Raw genomic sequence first — 18,468 nt, forward strand, 5'->3', positions numbered from 1 at the left:
GAGGTACTATATTTTGAGTCAATATTGATGCTGGTTGTAAGAGAGACCATAAATGGCTATATTGTAAGCTGAAGCCACAATGAAGATGCCGTTGGATGTTGCAACCCACACAAATTTGTCTCTAGATGGAAAAATAGGGAGGGGATTGAATATTATGCTAAAGGGCCACCAGTGGAAGACAATATCCCTAAGCCATGTTCTTGATTTCGGATTAATAAGAAGAGAGACACTGAGAGGAGCATCAATTGGGAGAGGAAAAGGTGTTGCCAATCGAGGGTGGTTATGAATCCAAAAGTCACCTATGGATGAATGGAGCTACCACTTCCCACCTGCATGAGTAACTCTTTCTTAGAAGATCTCGAGCTAAACAAAAATATTTCCTTCCATAGAATGCGGAACTGAGATAGTTCGCTTAGGACAAAATTTGGCTGCTACCCAGGTAGTAGGCTAGTTCCTGCTACCCAGGTGGCAGTGGTTAATGAAACCATATTTATGTTAATGCTAATAACAATCTATTATTATCTTTTCTTCGTTAATTAAAATAGTCTTCCATATTTACCCTTTGTGCAGTGTTACAATTCCACCCCTGCAACGAGTTGCTGCCGCCTTCCAGCATCTTCACCGTCTATCATCGAGCACATCCTGCATTACTTGCACTGCAATAGGTCTTGCTACTGCTTTCCTCGTTGGTAAACAGCCTAGCAGCACCTCATCCTTCGCCCTTTCTTCATCCAAACCCACCGCCCCATATATATATATATATATATATATCTCCTGTAGTCCTAACCCACAACTAGAAGTATTAAACGATAGTGATTATTTTAATTATAGCCTTCTCTTATGATTGAGAAGGTAAGCGGTTGTTGACCTGTTCTAGGCTCTCTTTAATTAGTTTTTTTATAACAATTCATAATCTCATATATTATGTTGTTAAGTTTATCTCTAATTCTTGACCCGTTTTGAAGATTGACCCAATCCGACATATTTTGGTGGAGACTCGAATGAGAAATTTTCTGAGATCTGTGATGGAAGCAGAGGGGTTAAGCCAATAGGCCCAAGCCCGGAGCCCATCACTGATCTCGTATGGGTGTGCAGGGGCGTAGCCCCCAAGGTATGGTTAGACCGGATCGACCACGACCCGATGGGTCGACCCGCGATTTGAAATATATATAATGTACTGTTGCTTGTTGAGAAAGTCATTGTATTTTGAGGTTTTTCGAGCTAGGGTTTCAGGGCGAGTTTTTTTTCTCGTCACTACTAGGGTGTAATTTCTCTTCTGCATAGTGAATCATTTTCTTCTTCGCCCGAGGACGTAGCACACCACCCTGGTGTGTGAACCTCGTTAAATCTCTATGTCGTACGGATCTATTGTCTCTTTATTATTGTGTTTCTTGGTGTTTGATCTTACAAATTGGTATCAGAGCTCTGGGTTACTTCGATCCATGGCTTCAACGAAATACGATATTGATAGGTTCAACGAAAACATCAGTTTTAATTTATGGTAGGTTCGAATGATGACCGTTCTCACATAGCAGGGTTTGAAGAAACCCCTATTTGGGAAGATGAAGAAACATGTAACTATGTCCGATGATGATTGGAACAATTTGGATGATAAAGTCATTTCAGCTATTCAGTTGTGTCTTTCGAATAATGTTCTACAGGAAGTTAGAGAACCTCTACCTCACCAAATCCCTCACCAATAGGTTGAGATTGAAGCAACAATTGTATACCCTTCATATGGGTGAAGGTAATTCTATTAAATCTCATATATCTGAGTTTAATTCTATTGTTACTGATTTGAAAATGATAGATATTAAAATAGACAATGAAGAATTGGCCCTATTATTGTTATGTTCTCTGCCTCCATCATATAAGCATTTTATGGATACCATGATTTATGGTAGAGAGACAATCTCTATTGAGGATGTTAAACACAATCTGCAAAGCAAGCAGAAGATTGATGATAAGTTGACATCTACCAATAAATCTGATGGTGTTGGTTTGGTAGCTAGAGGGAGAACGAATGAAAGGGATTCAGATGGTGACAAAAAGAAAGCTAGATCAAAATCTAAGCACAAGAATTTAACATGCAATTACTGTAAGAAAAATGGGCATATTAAATCTGAATGCTATAGCTTTTAAATAAGAAAAAGGCAGGTGGTGGTGCTCGAAATCAACAAAAAATAGATGATTCTGCAGAAGCTAGTATTGTTGAAGATGAGAGTGAGTCTGATATGCTTTTGGTGACTGATGATAAAATTAGATCATAGGATGAATAGATTCTTGACTCTGGTTGTTCCTACCATATGTGTCCCAATCGTGAATGGTTCTCCACATACGAATCAGTTAGAGGTGGAGTTGTGTTGATGAGAAATAATGCTTCTTGTAAGACTATTAGAATGGGAACGATCAATATCAAGATGTATGATGACATTGTCAAAACCTTGTCTAATGTCAGGCATATCCCTGATTTGAAGAAGAATCTCATCAGTTTAGGCACTCTTGATTCAAATGGGTGCAAGTATACAGCTGAAGGTGGAGTCATAAAGATCAGCAAGGGTGTTCTCTTATTTATGAAAGAAATCAAGGTTGGTAGTTTGTATGTGTTGCAGGGTACTACAGTCACTGGGTCTGTTGTAGCAGCTTTATCATCTATGTCTGAATCAGATGTCACAAATTTATTGCATATGAGGTTAGGCCATATGAGTGAAAGAGGAATGGCATCATTAAGTAAAAAGGACTTGTTGTGTGGTAAGAGTACAGGAGCAATGGAGTTCTGTGAGCATTGTGTGTTTGGGAAACAGAAAAGAGTTAGTTTCGGTACTGCTATTCACAGGACCAAGGGAACTTTGGACTACATTCATTCAGACCTATAGGGGCCCTCTAAGGTTGCTTCAAAGGGGGTTGGTGCAAGATACTTGCTTACTTTTATTGATGATTTCTCTAGGAAGGTTTGAGTCTATTTCTTGAAGCACAAAAATGAAGTATTTGTCACTTTCAAACAATGGAAGAATTTGCTTGAGAAATAGATCGGGAAACAAATTAAAAGGTTGAGAACCGATAATGGCCTAGAGTTTTGTGAATGTGACTTTAATGAGTTCTACAAAAATAAAGGTATTGCAAGACACCATACAGTTGTTAAAACACCCCAATAGAATGGAGTGGCATAGCATATGAATAGAACCTTATTAGAAAAGGCAAGGTGTATGTTATCAAATGAAGGATTGGGCAAGGAGCTCTAGACAGAAGCAGTTAACATAGTAACCTTGTTGGTGAATAGATCTCCTTGCACAACTATTGAGTGCAAGACTCTAGAAGAAGTTTGGTCAGATAAACCTGCAGATTACTCAAATTTAAAAGTATTTAGATGTCCTATTTATGCACATGTAAATGAAGGGAAGTTGGAACCTAAGGCTAAGAAATGCATTTTTCTTGGGTATGGATCTGGAGTGAAAGGATACAGGTTGTAGTGTCCGGATCCAAAGTCTCCAACATTTCTTATTAGCAGAGATGTTATTTTTGATAAATCTGCTATGTTGCATCCTAAGAAATAAGCTCCTATTCATTGTGATGAAGGTCAAGAAAAATCTAGAGAGAATGTGGAGTTTGAAATTGCTGGATCATCTTCAAACAAAGCATAACCTACTTTAGTCCAGCTGCCTACTTTTACTGAAAGAGATGATGTTCAAGAGAATCAAGAAGAAGAGCGGTACAGTATTGCCAAGGATAGACCAATGAGGAATATTAGACAACCACAAAAGTATGGGCATGCTGAATTTGTTGCTTATGCATTGTCTGTTGCAGATACAATTGAAAATAGTGAGCCTGCAACATATTTTGAAGTTGTTGCTTCAATTGATTCTATAAAATGGTTGATTGTCATGAATGAGGAGATGGAATCTCTTCATAAAAATCAGACTTGGGAGCTTGTGAAGCCGAGAACAGGGAAGAAAATTATTGGTTGCAAATGGGTCTTCAAGAATAAGGAATTTGCCTCAGGTGTTGAAGATGCTAGGTACAAGGCACGTTTGGTTGCAAAGGGCTACAATCAGGTACAAGGAATTGATTTTAATGATTTTTTCTCACCTATTTTTAAGCATAGTTCTATTCGTGTCCTACTTGCTTTAGTTGCTATGCATGATTTGGAGTTGGAGCAACTTGATGTGAAAACAGCATTCTTGCATGGTGAATTAGAAGAACATATTTATATGCATCAACCTGAAGGGTTTATTATTGAAGGTAAGGAGGACCATGTATGCTTGTTGAAGAAGTCCCTATATGGTTTGAAACAGTCTCCTAAGCAGTGGTATAAAAGGTTTGATTCAGTTATGGCTAGTTTTGGATACTCCAGGTGTCAATATGACTGTTGTGTTTATTTCAGAAAGCTCTTTGATGGGTCATTCATATATTTGTTGCTTTATGTTTATGATATGTTGATTACAGCAAAAGATAGGAATGAAGTCAATAGGTTGAAGGAACAATTAAGTTCTGAATTTGAGATGAAAGATTTGGGGGCAGCAAGGAAGATCCTTAATATGGAGATCAAGAGAGATAGAAAAGCAAGGAAGGTGTGGCTATCTCAACAAAAGTACACTGAGAAGGTATTGAATCGTTTTGGCATGAAAGATGCCATACCTGTAACTACTCCTTTTGCATCTCATTTTATACTTTCAACTGCTCCATCACCTAAGACAGATGAAGAGGTGGAGTACATGTCACGTGTTCTATACTCTAGTGCAGTTGGCTCCATTATGTATGCTATGGTTTGCACTCGTCCTGACATTTTACAAGCTATCAGTGTGGTGAGCAGATATTTGTCTTGTCCAGGTAAAGCTCATTAGGAAGCAGTGAAGTGAATACTTAGGTACTTGAAAGGGACCTTTAGTGTTTGTTTGGATTTTAGGAGGAATGGTGATAATTTATCTGGTTATACAGGTGATCTTGACAAGAGGAGGTCACTCACAGCTATGTATTTACTCTTGGAGGAAGTATGGTTAGTTGGAAAGCTACTTTACAGGCTACAGTTGCATTATCTACTACTGAAGCAGAGTATATGGCAGTGACTGAGGTAATTAAAGAAGCTATTTGGCTTAGAGGTTTGTTGGGAGAACTCAGCATGGATCATGGGGTGACTGTTGTCCATTGTGATAGCGAGAGTGCTATTCACTTGACTAAAGATCCAATGTATCATGAGAGGACAAAGCACATTGATGTTCGGTATCATTTCATAAAAGAGATAATTGCTTAAGGTAATATTCAAGTGTTGAAGATTGGTATTGAAGACAATCCAGCTGATATGTTGACTAAGCCTTTATGTGTTGGTAAGTTTGAGCATTGCTTGAACTTACTTGGTGTTTGTCATGTTTAAGTTCAGCCCTTGGGAGGGCTATTAGAGAAGATGAAGATATTAGCTATTTATTTATCTGTTAGAGGAGAATTCAAGCCAAGCTGGAGATTTGTTAAGTTTGTCTTGAATTCTTGACCCATTTTGAAGATTGATCCGATCGGACATATTTTGGTGGTGATCCGAATCGAAAATTTTTTGAGATCAGTGATGGAATCCATCACTGATCTCGTATGGGTGTGCGGGGGTGTAGCTCTCGCGATATGATTCGATCGGAATGACCGTGACCTGATGGGTCGACCCACGATTTGGAGTATATATAATGTACTGTTGCTTGTTGAGAAAGTCATTGTATTTTGGAGTTTTTCGAGCTAGGGTTTCAAGGCGAGTTTTTTTTCTCGCCACTGCTATAGTGTAATTTCTCTTCTGTATAGTGAATCATCTTCTTTTTTGCCCTAGGACGTAGTATACCACCCTGGTGTGTGAACCTTATTAAATCTCTATGTCATACGGATCTATTGTCTCTTTATTATTCGTGTTTCTTGGTGTTTGATCTTACATATGCTTTATTCAATTATTATAAAACAAGGGATTACAAAGAGTATATAACTCTATATAGAAAGGAAACTCAAGTGGAAAGCACCTCTTACTCTTTCAATCCATCACTTTTCAAGGGTTTCTGCTACTTTCACCACATCAAATTGAACCAATGCTGGCTTCAACAATCAACATATTGTAATTGTAAAAATCCATATGAGGGAAGAAATAGAAGAAACCAATTAAAATAATTCACAAACTCAATTTCAAAATTTAATACGAAAGTATCCTTTTCCATATAGAAATCAGTGTTGCAAAATAGGAAGACATGAAGTGAGTAATGAAGCATCAAAGCAGAGAACTTTCAGTTAATAACACCAATTCTCTTAGTGACAACACAACTTCTACTTGTTGGCTGTCGCTAAAAATCAGTTCTCGGCTTCAAATCATCATTGAACTCACAAGTGTTGTCTTCATCTATGATCCCGATCACCTCACAACACTTCTTCCTTTTTGCACCTTCATAGCCACGGTCTGAGACTGCCTCGGGTGCCTGAGTTTCAGGATTTTCATCTCTATTTTCGTCACCAGTTCACACTGTGAACTAATCTCAATCTTAGATCCAAATATAGTCATAGAATTGGATTTGGAATTTTCCCTGTTCAGACCTCGAAGGTCATTGGCACTTGTAGAAGGAAAAGTCCTGATGGGTACAAGGGAGAAGTAGCCAGAGGCAAGCCCATGTCGTCGCCATGGCCAGTTAAATCCGCGTAGTTACATTGGAAAAAGAAGAAAAGGAGATGGACATGTACAAGTGCCAATTACCTTTATACATTGTACAAAGGATAAATCTGGAACACTACATTAATTAAAGGAGAAAGGATAATAACTAGAACAGATCTACAGCTCGTACAATCACCTAGTCGTACAAGTCAACGACCAACACCTGTCCCATTTTCTGCCATTACAAGGATAAAGAGGGGTATATCTAAAAACAAAAAGGACAGGTGTTGGTCACTGATCGTACGAGCAGTGGATTCTTTCTCAATAATAACACTGTTATTAGCATTAACATAAATATATAAAACTAAACATAGACACGTGGTTTCATTAACCACTGCCACCTATGGGTAGCAGGAACTAGCCTGCTACTTGGGTAGCATCCAAATTTCGTCTGTTGGGTTAAAGGAACAAAGTTCCAGCAAAATACTTTTCTCTCATCAACCTGCATCAAAGAGATGGGGCAGATGAAGGTGGTCTCATCCCTTCTTAGCAAGTAAAGCTTAATTCATCGGTGTAAAAAACTTGACATTAAGTCCCCCAAACCTTTTAGGTTGACAAATAGTAGATCAGGAAACAATGGGAACCAAAGATTTGCAACCATTTGACCAAAAGAACTCCCTACTTGTTGAGTCTAGAGCTTTGTGTATCGACGAAAGGACCTTGAAGCAAGATATAACATAGAGAGTAATAGTTGATAAAGTAGAATGGATAAGAACAAGTTTACCATCCAGGATGAGTTCGTCAGAAAAAGCCATATGTGAAATCATCTCCCCTTCTTTATTGATTTATGCCATTGATCTATTTCTCATCTAAAGTTATTACAAGCTTGGCCGATAACTCTTTTACGTAAAGAACAATCAAATAGGATGAAAGCGGATCTCATTGTCTAAGTTCTCTAGTTGGTCGGAAAAAAGGAAAAGGAGCCTTATTAATGAGGATGCCAGTTGAGTATTTTTCACACAAAAAATTGATAGAAAATATACTTGCAATACATCACATGGAGATCAGATAAGCATACAATACAATTACTACATAGACAAGAATAGCGTACCTGAATCCATGGCTGAAGAATAATAACTCCTCAATATCTTCTTGTATGCTCCTCGTACAACACAATCAATGTTGGTCTGGTCTACACTCTTTCCCTTTTTTTTTTTTTTTTTNCATCAAGTAGTTAGGATTTCTTTACATACAGTTATTTGAAATGCTTGATTAGTGGGAGCTTTGATTTTGTTTAGTATTTGTTTATGTTTTGAACCTTAGCCCGTATGTTTTGGGGCACAGTTTGATGAATTATGGTTAAGTTTTAGCATTTACATTATGCACAGTTATTTATTGAAATATTTGGTTTATGATTTCATTTAAGAATGTTTTTATAGACAGTAATTGTCTTGGTTATAGGTAATATTTTGCCACAGTTCAAAAGGTAATGTTTGCCACATTTTAAGACAGTATTTGTCACAGTTCATAGGCAATATTTGCCACAGTTTATAGGCGGAATGCCACAGTTAGATATTAACCACAGATCAAAGGCGATTTGCCACAGTGAAGGTTAATATCACAGTTAAGGACCTACATGGAATGACAACAGTGTAATTTGAGGATATGTCAATATTTCTATGATGGTATCCCACATAGATTCGTGTTAAGAAACTTACTTATGTTTGTAATAACAGAAAGTTGTATGCCGTATATTGAGGTGTATCTTCTGCTGTTATTCGATGTGAGTGGTTTTTCAACTGAATCACAGTAAGAGTGGTTAATGTAATAAGATTCTATGGCCACACCAATTTAAAAGACATCCTTATAATTAATGTAGCCCAAGTGGGAGATTGTTGGATTTATAGGCTAAATTAATTATTCGGGTTGATTAAATGGGTGAGAGTCAAATTGCATGAACCGGTTCGGTCCACTCTCAAGCTTAGGGATATGCTGGCTCAACCCATTGTGGTTTAGGGTTTTGAGTGCAGGACAGTATTATAAATACTAGGTTTTGGGTCCCTACAACCATTATTCATTCTTCCCCACTTTACCACTAAAGTGAGAGAACCAAGGAGGTTTAAGGGGTTGTAGAAGATCCATAGCCAAGCCAATAGAGCGAAAGTGGGAGTGACCAACATCAATCATCTTCAGCATACTAGGTGAAAGGTACAAATCGATCCTCCATAATTTTATTAGATTCGTGTTCTTGTTTTTCCTGTGTGGTTTCCTCCATAGGGTTTCAATCTCAAACCCATAGGGAGTTCTAACAAAAACATACAGCCTAGACAATCTACATTTGGATGGCGTCCGATGCACGAGAAACTCCCGATTGATGATGTTATCGTAAGAAAAGGTATTTCTTTCGTATCCAAGTGCAACCTCTGCAATGCTTCAGTAGAGTCTTTGAATCATATCTTTACAAAATGTAAATTCTCTGTGGGTATATGGGAAAATTTTATAAATTGCTTTTGATTCTCTGGCCGAACACAAATGATATAGATCAGTACAAAGAATAATGTCTATGAAGGATTCTTAGTCAAAGGGCTTGGTTTTGATTGCAAACAACCTCTGGAGAGAAAGGAATAGGAGGAGACAGGAAGGGGTTTCTCGAACATCTAATGAAATTATTGAAAGGATAAGGAGAGAGCTGCAGGTGTCTTGTGATTTTCTTTATGTGGGAATTAAGCATCAAAGGGACTTAATATGTTGCCATTGATTGGGGCTGAAAACTTCTAATCCTACTTAGTTGATTATAAAAGTTTATTGATGCAAGCCTTGCAGGGGGTAGATAAAGCTTAATGTGGATGGCTGCTCTATAGGAAATCCAGGAAGGGCTAGAGCAGGAGGGGACTTAAGAGATCATACAGGACACATTGGAACCTCAACAAACTATATGGCGGAATTTAAAGCTCTCACTGGAGGCATAAAATGGAAAAGGAAAAAAGAGTGGAATCCCTATGGATAGAGGCAGACTCAAATGCAATAGTGACTTCAGTTCAAGGAAAATTTGTGACTTCAGTTCAAGGAAAATTTGTTCCCTGGTATGCAATGCAAGACTAGGCTGCTCTTCAGCTTTTCTTGAATGCAATAACATGGAAAATAACACATTGTTTTAGGGAAGCAAATTCAGTAGCAGATTACCTTGCTAAGGATGCAGCAAAGTCTCGAATTTCAGAGTTAGATGCTACCTTTTCATCATTTATTAATGATGAGATTGCGTATGATGCGGCGACTAGGCCAATATTTTGCTTTAACTAATTTTCAAAATTGCCTACTAATGACAATGCCGAAGGTGGAGAATCTTGAATCACTTCCTCTTGTACTCCTCTTTTAATTTTTCAGTCTTCTCTTTAACAAAAGTTCAGAATTTCTAGGAAAAAAAAAAAAGATGAAAATGACAATACAAGTGCGTGAAATTCTTTGGATCCTATTGATGGGCCTTCCTAATACTATAGCAGAATTGGGTGTGATAGGTGTAAACATCCAACGAATAACGCAGCTAGGATATTATTCCTTTGGTAGCCACCTAAGAAAAACACCACTAGTAGCACGAAATTCCTATTACTATCTCCTTCTATTAGTATATGTAAGGAAATAGGCTTTAGGTAACATGATCCACACTCTTTCTCTAACCTTTCTTCCCTTACTTGGTCTTAGAATTCACATCTATTGCAACCACTCTGATTTAGGCATTGTAGAGTCCTTGCCGGAGGAAAAACCAGACCAATATGACTGGTTCTACACATTGACCTAGGAGTTGATCGACTGGCTAAGTCTGACCAGTTTGGTTCGTCAGTCCAAGATGTCCCAAAGTTAGTTTTTGATCGATAACCTGGTCGATTAGGCCGATCTGGTTGGTTTGACTAGTGCGGTTCAATTCGATCCAACCGATTAAGGGTAATTTTATTAAAAGAAAACAACTTTTTTTTTATTTTAAAATGGGTTTTTGGAGGAATCTTTGAATCGACGTACGGGCTTGTATGAAAGAATTTTAGGACGTGGTTTTTTACGTTGGATTCATTATTTCATGCTCATTAATTTGATATGCAATAGTAGCATGTTTGGTATTTATTTAGGCATGCTTTTACCAATTTTTGTGCATAGAGAATCATGAACTACTTTAATTTTGTTCCCTAATGTAATGATAAATTATTTGGGTTAGACCCAAGGTTGTAGTAATTGATATGAATATTAATGGTAGTGTTTGTACATTATTTATAATACATTGGTAGGTATATATGTAAGATCAAACACCAAGAAACACGAATAATAAAGAGACAATAGATCCGTACGACATAGAGATTTAACAAGGTTCACACACCAGGGTAGTGTACTACGTCCTCGGGCGAAAAAGAAGATGATTCACTATGCATAAGAGAAATTACACCCTAGCAGCGGTGAGAAAAACTTGCCCTAAAACCCTAGCTCGAAAAACCCCAAAATATAATGACTTTCTCAACAAGGAACAGTACATTATATATACTCCAAATCATGGATCTACCCATCGGGTCGGGGTCGAACCATACCGCGGGGGCTATGCCCCCGCACCCCCATACGAGATCAATGATGGGCTCCGAGCTTGGGCCTATCGGCCCAACCCCTCTGTTTCCATCACAAATCTCAGAAATTTTTCCATTCGAGTCGCCACCAAAATATGTCGGATCGGGTCAATCTTCAAAACGGGTCAAGAATTCGAGACAAACTTAACAATATATTAAACCTGCATGGAATATGTATCCCATTAAATTATCTATCAGGCCAGGGATGTGCACCATTACAATAACATTGTTTTGAATCCACCAAAATGGTAAGATTCAATATTACCACAATGGGTGCATATCTCAAAGAACCAAAAGAGGACAACAAAGCGATGATGTTCACCCAAATGCGATATTGTCTAAGTACATAATGCACATGGATTTAGGGAGTACTTTAGCCTAGGAGCTACTGTTCACCCAAAGGTGCCAATATTTACATGTATGCATGGATTGTGATAGAATGTTTTATTTTCATTGAGCCATTACACAGGATGCCAACTAGTTACACAGGATGCCAACTACAAGTGGCTAGAAGACCTAGAAACTTCCATGTGACTTAGGTGAAAGAAAATAAATACGGAACGATTCATAAAGATTGATAAGTATGCACGACAAACACTACAAAAACAAGTTTTAGGCATACCTGAATCCATGGCTGAAGAATAAGAACTCCTCTATGTCTTCTTGTATGCTCCTCGTACAACACGATCAATGTTGGTCTGATCTACCCTCTTTCTCTTTTACTTTTTTTCGTTAGCCTCACTTAATGTGTCAGTGATAACTATATATAGGGGTGAGGGTAGGGACCAACCCTGCAATAAAATTAGGGTTTCCTCCCCATTAAGGAAACAATACCTTAGGTCTACACATAGTAATAAATATTTCATACCATTAAGGTGTGCTAATAGAATCCAATATCTCCATAGAGATCATTTACCAATAATATTGGATTCTTTCTGCTTACTCCATCTTTAGTCAACACCACTAAATCAGTTTTGGAAACAAATCTTTGACTATGCTAGCCCACCTAATAGGAAATCTTACAATCTCCCACTTGGGCAGCATATGTCACAAGTTTTATATTTTAAAATTTATTTAAAATGACTCTCCGATTTAGATATACTGAATGTGGCCACAAACAAAATAGTGTCGAATGGAGTGCACCTTAAACCAAATGCCTTAGTCCGAATGAGAATTACAAACACCCAACCATATTGATCATCACATCTAAAGCGATATGAGACCACACATGTCAAAGTACTCATAACATCATCGACTTGGGCTGAACAGTATGAAAGTGTGGTATGAAAATAACATGTAATAGTGATCATCATGTCTATTTTCAAATTGGTCCTGGCTCGAAAACCAAATGAGCCCTATGAGACAGATACCGAATGTCTCATTAACTATAAGCGTCTCCCAAACGCTCAAGCTTCTATCAAAGATAGCTCATTAGGACTGGGTCCAGATGTCCCACAACACTAGCACTAGACCTCAATCAAACGAGACTTTGCTAGATACTGGATGTGTGTGTATTAACTAGAACCTCAGATACCGAATGAGGTAAATACACCACATATAACCTCAATTTTTTGTAGGAGGCAAATAAATAAGTGTATACCCATAAACAAATGGTCATAATAAAAATGCATATATATTCTTGATAAGAATAATAATGCATCATATGTATAAACTAAAACTGAAAATCAATTGCGAACATATTGAGCAAAACTACCACTAATAAAATACATCAAAAGAACTAACAAGTCACATATTAGTGATATGCTCTTGAAAGACTTTTAGAGTCAAGCCCTTAGTAAGATGATCTACAATCATGTTTTCTGTAGTAATCTGTTCCATTGTAATCTGTGACTCTTGAATTTTCTCTTTGACAAAAAATTACTTAATGTCAATGTGTTTGGAGTCTGAAGTACTTTTACGGTTATGAGAGAAACGAACCGTAGCGGAGTGTCACAGAACATCCTCAATGATTTAGATATAGAGTCAACAATTTGTAATAATATAGTTCTACAGAAATTTATGATTCATGAGCTTACTCCCACTGATCTTTAGATAAACCTATTCGATTTCTCCCATTTTCATAAAGAACCTTAGCTTGAACATAATTAACAATCATTGGCTTAGGAGGCTCATCAATTAAGATTAAAATTTATTATCATAATAGCCAGAGAAATATTAAAGGATTAGTTACATTCCTTAAAATTGGAACCATTCAAACTTTTTTAACAGAAAATAGCTGAGAAGTCAAAGCTGACAAATATAATCATACATATTTATCAAAATATATAATATGTAAGAACAGAAGGCATATTAAACTTCCCAACAATATAATTAAATCTGACTAATTGGGCTGTTAATCAGATTTAGCTCAGTATTGTTTTCAATAACTGTAGGAAAACAGAAACTGGAAAAAGATTCGGCGTCATCGGGGTCACACCTGTGGTGGCAAGATCGCCCAACACGTAGTGAAATCTTTCACATGCAAGGCGAGACGCTCGAAACAACACCACTTTGAAGATTCCGTCACCTGTGGTGGCAAGACAAAAACCTCCAAAGCTATGAAACCCAAAATGTCACCCTCACACTATCAAGCGAAACCGACTAAATGAATACTCACCTGTGGTGGCAAGAGCACATCATTCGCCATATGGTCTCTTTGACTGCAACCCATCCTGAATAGTCAATAGTGATTTCACAATCTCAGTAACTAGCCCACTAAGTGGAAGCGTAATCACTGAAATTATGAAAACTTATAGACTTGGATTGCTACCAAATGCCCGTGGGTTTAGATTTTGGGTGCAAACAACAAGATGAGCTATTTCAATATTTAATTAATAAAATATTCAACATAAGTCCACAAAAACAACCAATTATAAACCCTTATAGTCAATATGGTAACACCATAATTTAGCAGTTATCAAAGTGAGTATATTCTTAGTATGACAGTTTTGTACTTCTAGCCATTACCATAAATAAATAGAAAATCTAAATATGGCGATTTCCTATAATGACAACATGCTAAATATGAAAGCTCATATCATTTATTCATGATAGCAAAATACACATGAAATATGTTCCCTTATCCATAATGCATTAGATATAAGAAATTGTACACAAATATGATCTTTAGGCTCAAATGACTTTAATATCTAATACAAATATTTGCCTATAAACTTTAAAGTCAATCATAATAAAGTCCCATAATTTCTTCAAGTCAAAAGAAAATTATTTAGCTAATAGGGCACATGAACCGAATAACTTATAGGCTAAAAACAACAATAAGTCTTTAATAAATAAAGGTAATGTTGGCTTAGATCCATAGTAAGTATAAACAACTTCATAGGCTTTATACCATAAGCCACTAAAACTTCAATGGGTTCATTTAAATCATTCAAATATAATATCTCTGTTTTATCTCGATGAATTTTCAATAAAATTGAACTTTATCACAAGTACAAATATGACATATAAATTTGAAGAAATATTACTTAAACAATGCACTTGTGATATTTTGAATCATAAATGGGTGTCAAAACTAATAATTATGTGTCTCGTGACGAAACCTGATGTCATGGATGATAAATATAACATCAAAGAAACTATCAAAATACCCCAGATTGACTTAAAATTCATGAAACAACAAGTGTAGTATACATAATAAAACATGTATAATACATCTATCACCCTCAATAGGATAATAATTTATTCTCCTACTAATATAAGAGAGTAAGACTAGATGACCTAATAAAAGTACCATTTATAAGAGTCAATATCAGTTCATATTAGAACTAGATCTAATTGTTGGCTTGAATAAACAAGGCCAAAATAGTCAACAGTGTAAACAGATTTCAGAAGTCATTTCAATAAATCAAAATTAAACGATTTCTAATTCCATTTGCATAAACTATTTATGGTCTATATAATTATTAGACTCAAAAACTGGATTTCATTAAAACTATGCTGAAAATAGTTAATAAACCATCAACATGTAGAAGCAACCTAGAATGATCTTGTGTCATAACATATCAAATGTGAGTATAGGTATCATCATTAATATTAATCTTTAAGATGCCAACTCTAGCCACAAGAATCTTCACAAAAAATCGATTTAAATAGACCACACCAATAAGAAAGTTTAACTTGGTGAGATTCATGTGCATTCACTGTAATGACTATAACACTCAAGAGTTATAGCTGAAACTGTATCCTTATCCTTTAAGACAGGAATACACTGGTCCTCTCATTTTCTTGTATTAACTGTGAAAAGAACAATAACTTTTGAGATCCCCTTACCTTTGGGATCAGGATCCTTAGGTTACTGTCATTTTCTTTAACTTTGGTGACATCATCTTTAGACAAATGTCACCTACTATGCTGCCCTAGGGAAAATCATGAAAGAACAAGATACGTCACTTTGGTGGAATCCACATCACCCTTTCATGGTTCCCTAAAAATACGTCTTGTAGCTAAACATGTGCGAAAGCTTACACCTAATTTAACTCCAATATATTTATTCATCATAAAGTATTCCAAATGTGACATTAATTTTCTCCCTATGTCATTCATAAATGACCTTTTTTAATATCATAGTAATGATAAACCAGTGCAAAAAAAATGCATAAACAGAAATACAATTTTGAAGCCACTATAGAATAAAGACAAAACACTATAGTTGTTCCAAAACAGTTATAGAACACAAATTATAGGTCTCATTTTTCTTGTTTTAAATTCAACCCAGTATATTGAACATACATCCACTGGTCGAACCATAAACAACATTTCAGAATATATAATTACATCCTCCCACTGGTTTGACCAGTTAAGTAATTATCCACAACATCCCAAGTACATAATAAAGTGACATCATGAAAATCAATGGTATTTTATTATTCACAAGGCCTTGGGACTCTCAAAATAATTGTTTTAAATATGAAAAACTTCATTGGACATTATTTGAAGACTGACCATTACAAAAAAGACTCATTTATTTCAATGTATTTCCATTAAAATTACCTTTATCATAAACAGACTATAGACCAGATGTCACAAACAATATAGTATTGAAGAACCCATCAAAATAACTGGGGTTGGTTCAAAAAAATCACAAAACAACAAGTTTATGTCATATAAATAAATCAATACTCTCTTTTGGAGATAGCTTCCGTATCACGAATCCGTTTGTGTCAACTTGATTTCTAATCTAATTTGGTTCACCTATTGACTGATTCACTGGATTTGGTTTCATTTAGCCGGTTCGAATTGTGTTGGTTCAATCCATCCTATTTGAGATAATGCCTATGAGCTTTTAAACCCATTACACTTAAACAATTCTGGACATGGGCTTGGCCCATGAAGCTTCTAAATATAAAATATAAAACTAAGTCAAACCAAATGGATCCAGCCCAAATCCAATAAAACCCAATTATTGTGACTTAAAAGCTTAAGGGTAATGAAGTAAAATCACTTAGTTCAATTCAGCCTATTTCAAATTAGGCCCATAAGCTTCAACCCATTACACTTAAATAAACATGGGCAACTTAAAACAAACCATTAAACACCCATAGGCTCAACCCACTTAACTTTAAAAAAAAAAAAAAAAATTTTAATTAAATAAAATAAACATTATCTTCCATTGCCTTAAATATTAATCCCTCTTATGCATCCCACCGGATAATAAGTCCAAAAAAAAAAACTTACATCAATTATACAAATAAGACAATGCTTGCCCCATCATAACCATGTCTATGTGTCATTTCATACTAAATGCTATAGTTGAAAGGAGTCACCAAGTACTTGATACTTGAAATTGGGATTGGGACGGATAGATTAAAAGAGGATAATAACCAGCTACAAACAGTCATATGATACAAAACCATATTCAATCAGGGTCGATATTGATCCCGCCTAATCCAATTCGAATAAGATAGAAATACCCTTAACTTTAATTATTATTATTATTATTTTAACCCTTTATCTGTACCGAGTCAACTTATCTTGTATAGAGTATCTCCTCTTGTCTTTATACATTTCTTCATAACTATTACAATGCATAGAAACATATAGTTGTAAGCAATAGAGTTCAGGCAATAGATATAAGACTTTGACCCTACCACCCTTCCCACCATTTGAGTGAGCTCCTTTTATGATTGAATTTGGAATGAGAATGTTACCGGTTTGAGCAGCCATTGCACCGTAACACAGACCATGAGACCATTGGAAGGTCACACTGAGGTATCTTCAGTACTTAGGGAAAGGGGCAGCGGGTTCTTTTCAACAGGTCTGTGTCTTGGTGTAGACGCAAGTTAGGGTCCTACAAGATTACAGCTCTACCGTATACGGATGATGGCTTCGAAGATGGGTACTCTCATTCTGGTAATCACGTTTAAGAAAACAGAAGCAGAAAAAAGAAGTTCATGATCGAACTCTTTTAAGGGGAAATTTTTCATATCTAAAACAGGAACTATCCGTAGCAGGATATCTTCCCTACTATTTTATATATGATAGAATATGAAATAATTGTCCGAGATTCGGCAAATCGATTTCGATTCGAAATGAAATTGGTGGAATCGGTTTGCAATATGCTGAAAACGCCTAAAATCGGGCACAACCCTAGAAAAGCTGCATGGTGAGGCTGATTCGATGCGGCTTTAATTGGGATCAGTCAAATCCACTGATTCCAATCCGGTTTTCAAAATCCTGATAGAAGTTAATAAAAAGATGAACGTGACGTTTCATAAAATTACAAATATGGCCACAGCCATGTCGAGACTCTCTTTCGAAAGTGAGATCACTACAAGCTTATTGATGAAGCCCTTTGGGCTCCTTAAATGCAGTTGTGATCTTATATGTGATACCACCAGACGTGTCGTTATCTCTTTCGCAGTCAAAACTCTCCTCTCTAGTGTGACTAGCCAGGCAAGAAGCCTCGTTTTCTTCCACTAATTCAAGCGATTTAGTCAGTAGTAAAGTTATCGATTTCACTGAACATTGGGTTATTTATTTCATAATAGGGCAAAGGACTGACTTTTCTCGCACCCATCACCACTGGAGAACAGGGCCGTTCAAGGAGGGAAGAGAGGGACATGGGATTTCCGAACCTTGGATTGTGTGGTTAACCTCATCGCTAAGTGAAGGGAAATTTTGACATAGGGCAAATGTTGCTGTTGGTTTTTTCTCGTTTTTTTTTTTTTTTTTTTTTTTTTTTTTTTTTTTTTAAATTTGTACGGTTCTTAACCTTTAGTAATAATATATAATATATTATTT

The 18,468-nt window shown here is 36.3% G+C and overlaps 1 protein-coding gene across 1 annotated transcript in view; it reads right to left on the reverse strand.

The window, feature by feature from the left end:
* LOC122059965 (ribonuclease P protein subunit p29) overlaps positions 1-18,468 on the reverse strand; it is a 168,011-nt gene that overhangs the window by 36,465 nt on the left and 113,078 nt on the right. The window lies entirely within an intron of this gene.

Source organism: Macadamia integrifolia, chromosome 13 (assembly GCF_013358625.1).
Source record: "Macadamia integrifolia cultivar HAES 741 chromosome 13, SCU_Mint_v3, whole genome shotgun sequence".
In the NCBI taxonomy this organism is placed as follows: Eukaryota; Viridiplantae; Streptophyta; class Magnoliopsida; order Proteales; family Proteaceae; genus Macadamia; species Macadamia integrifolia.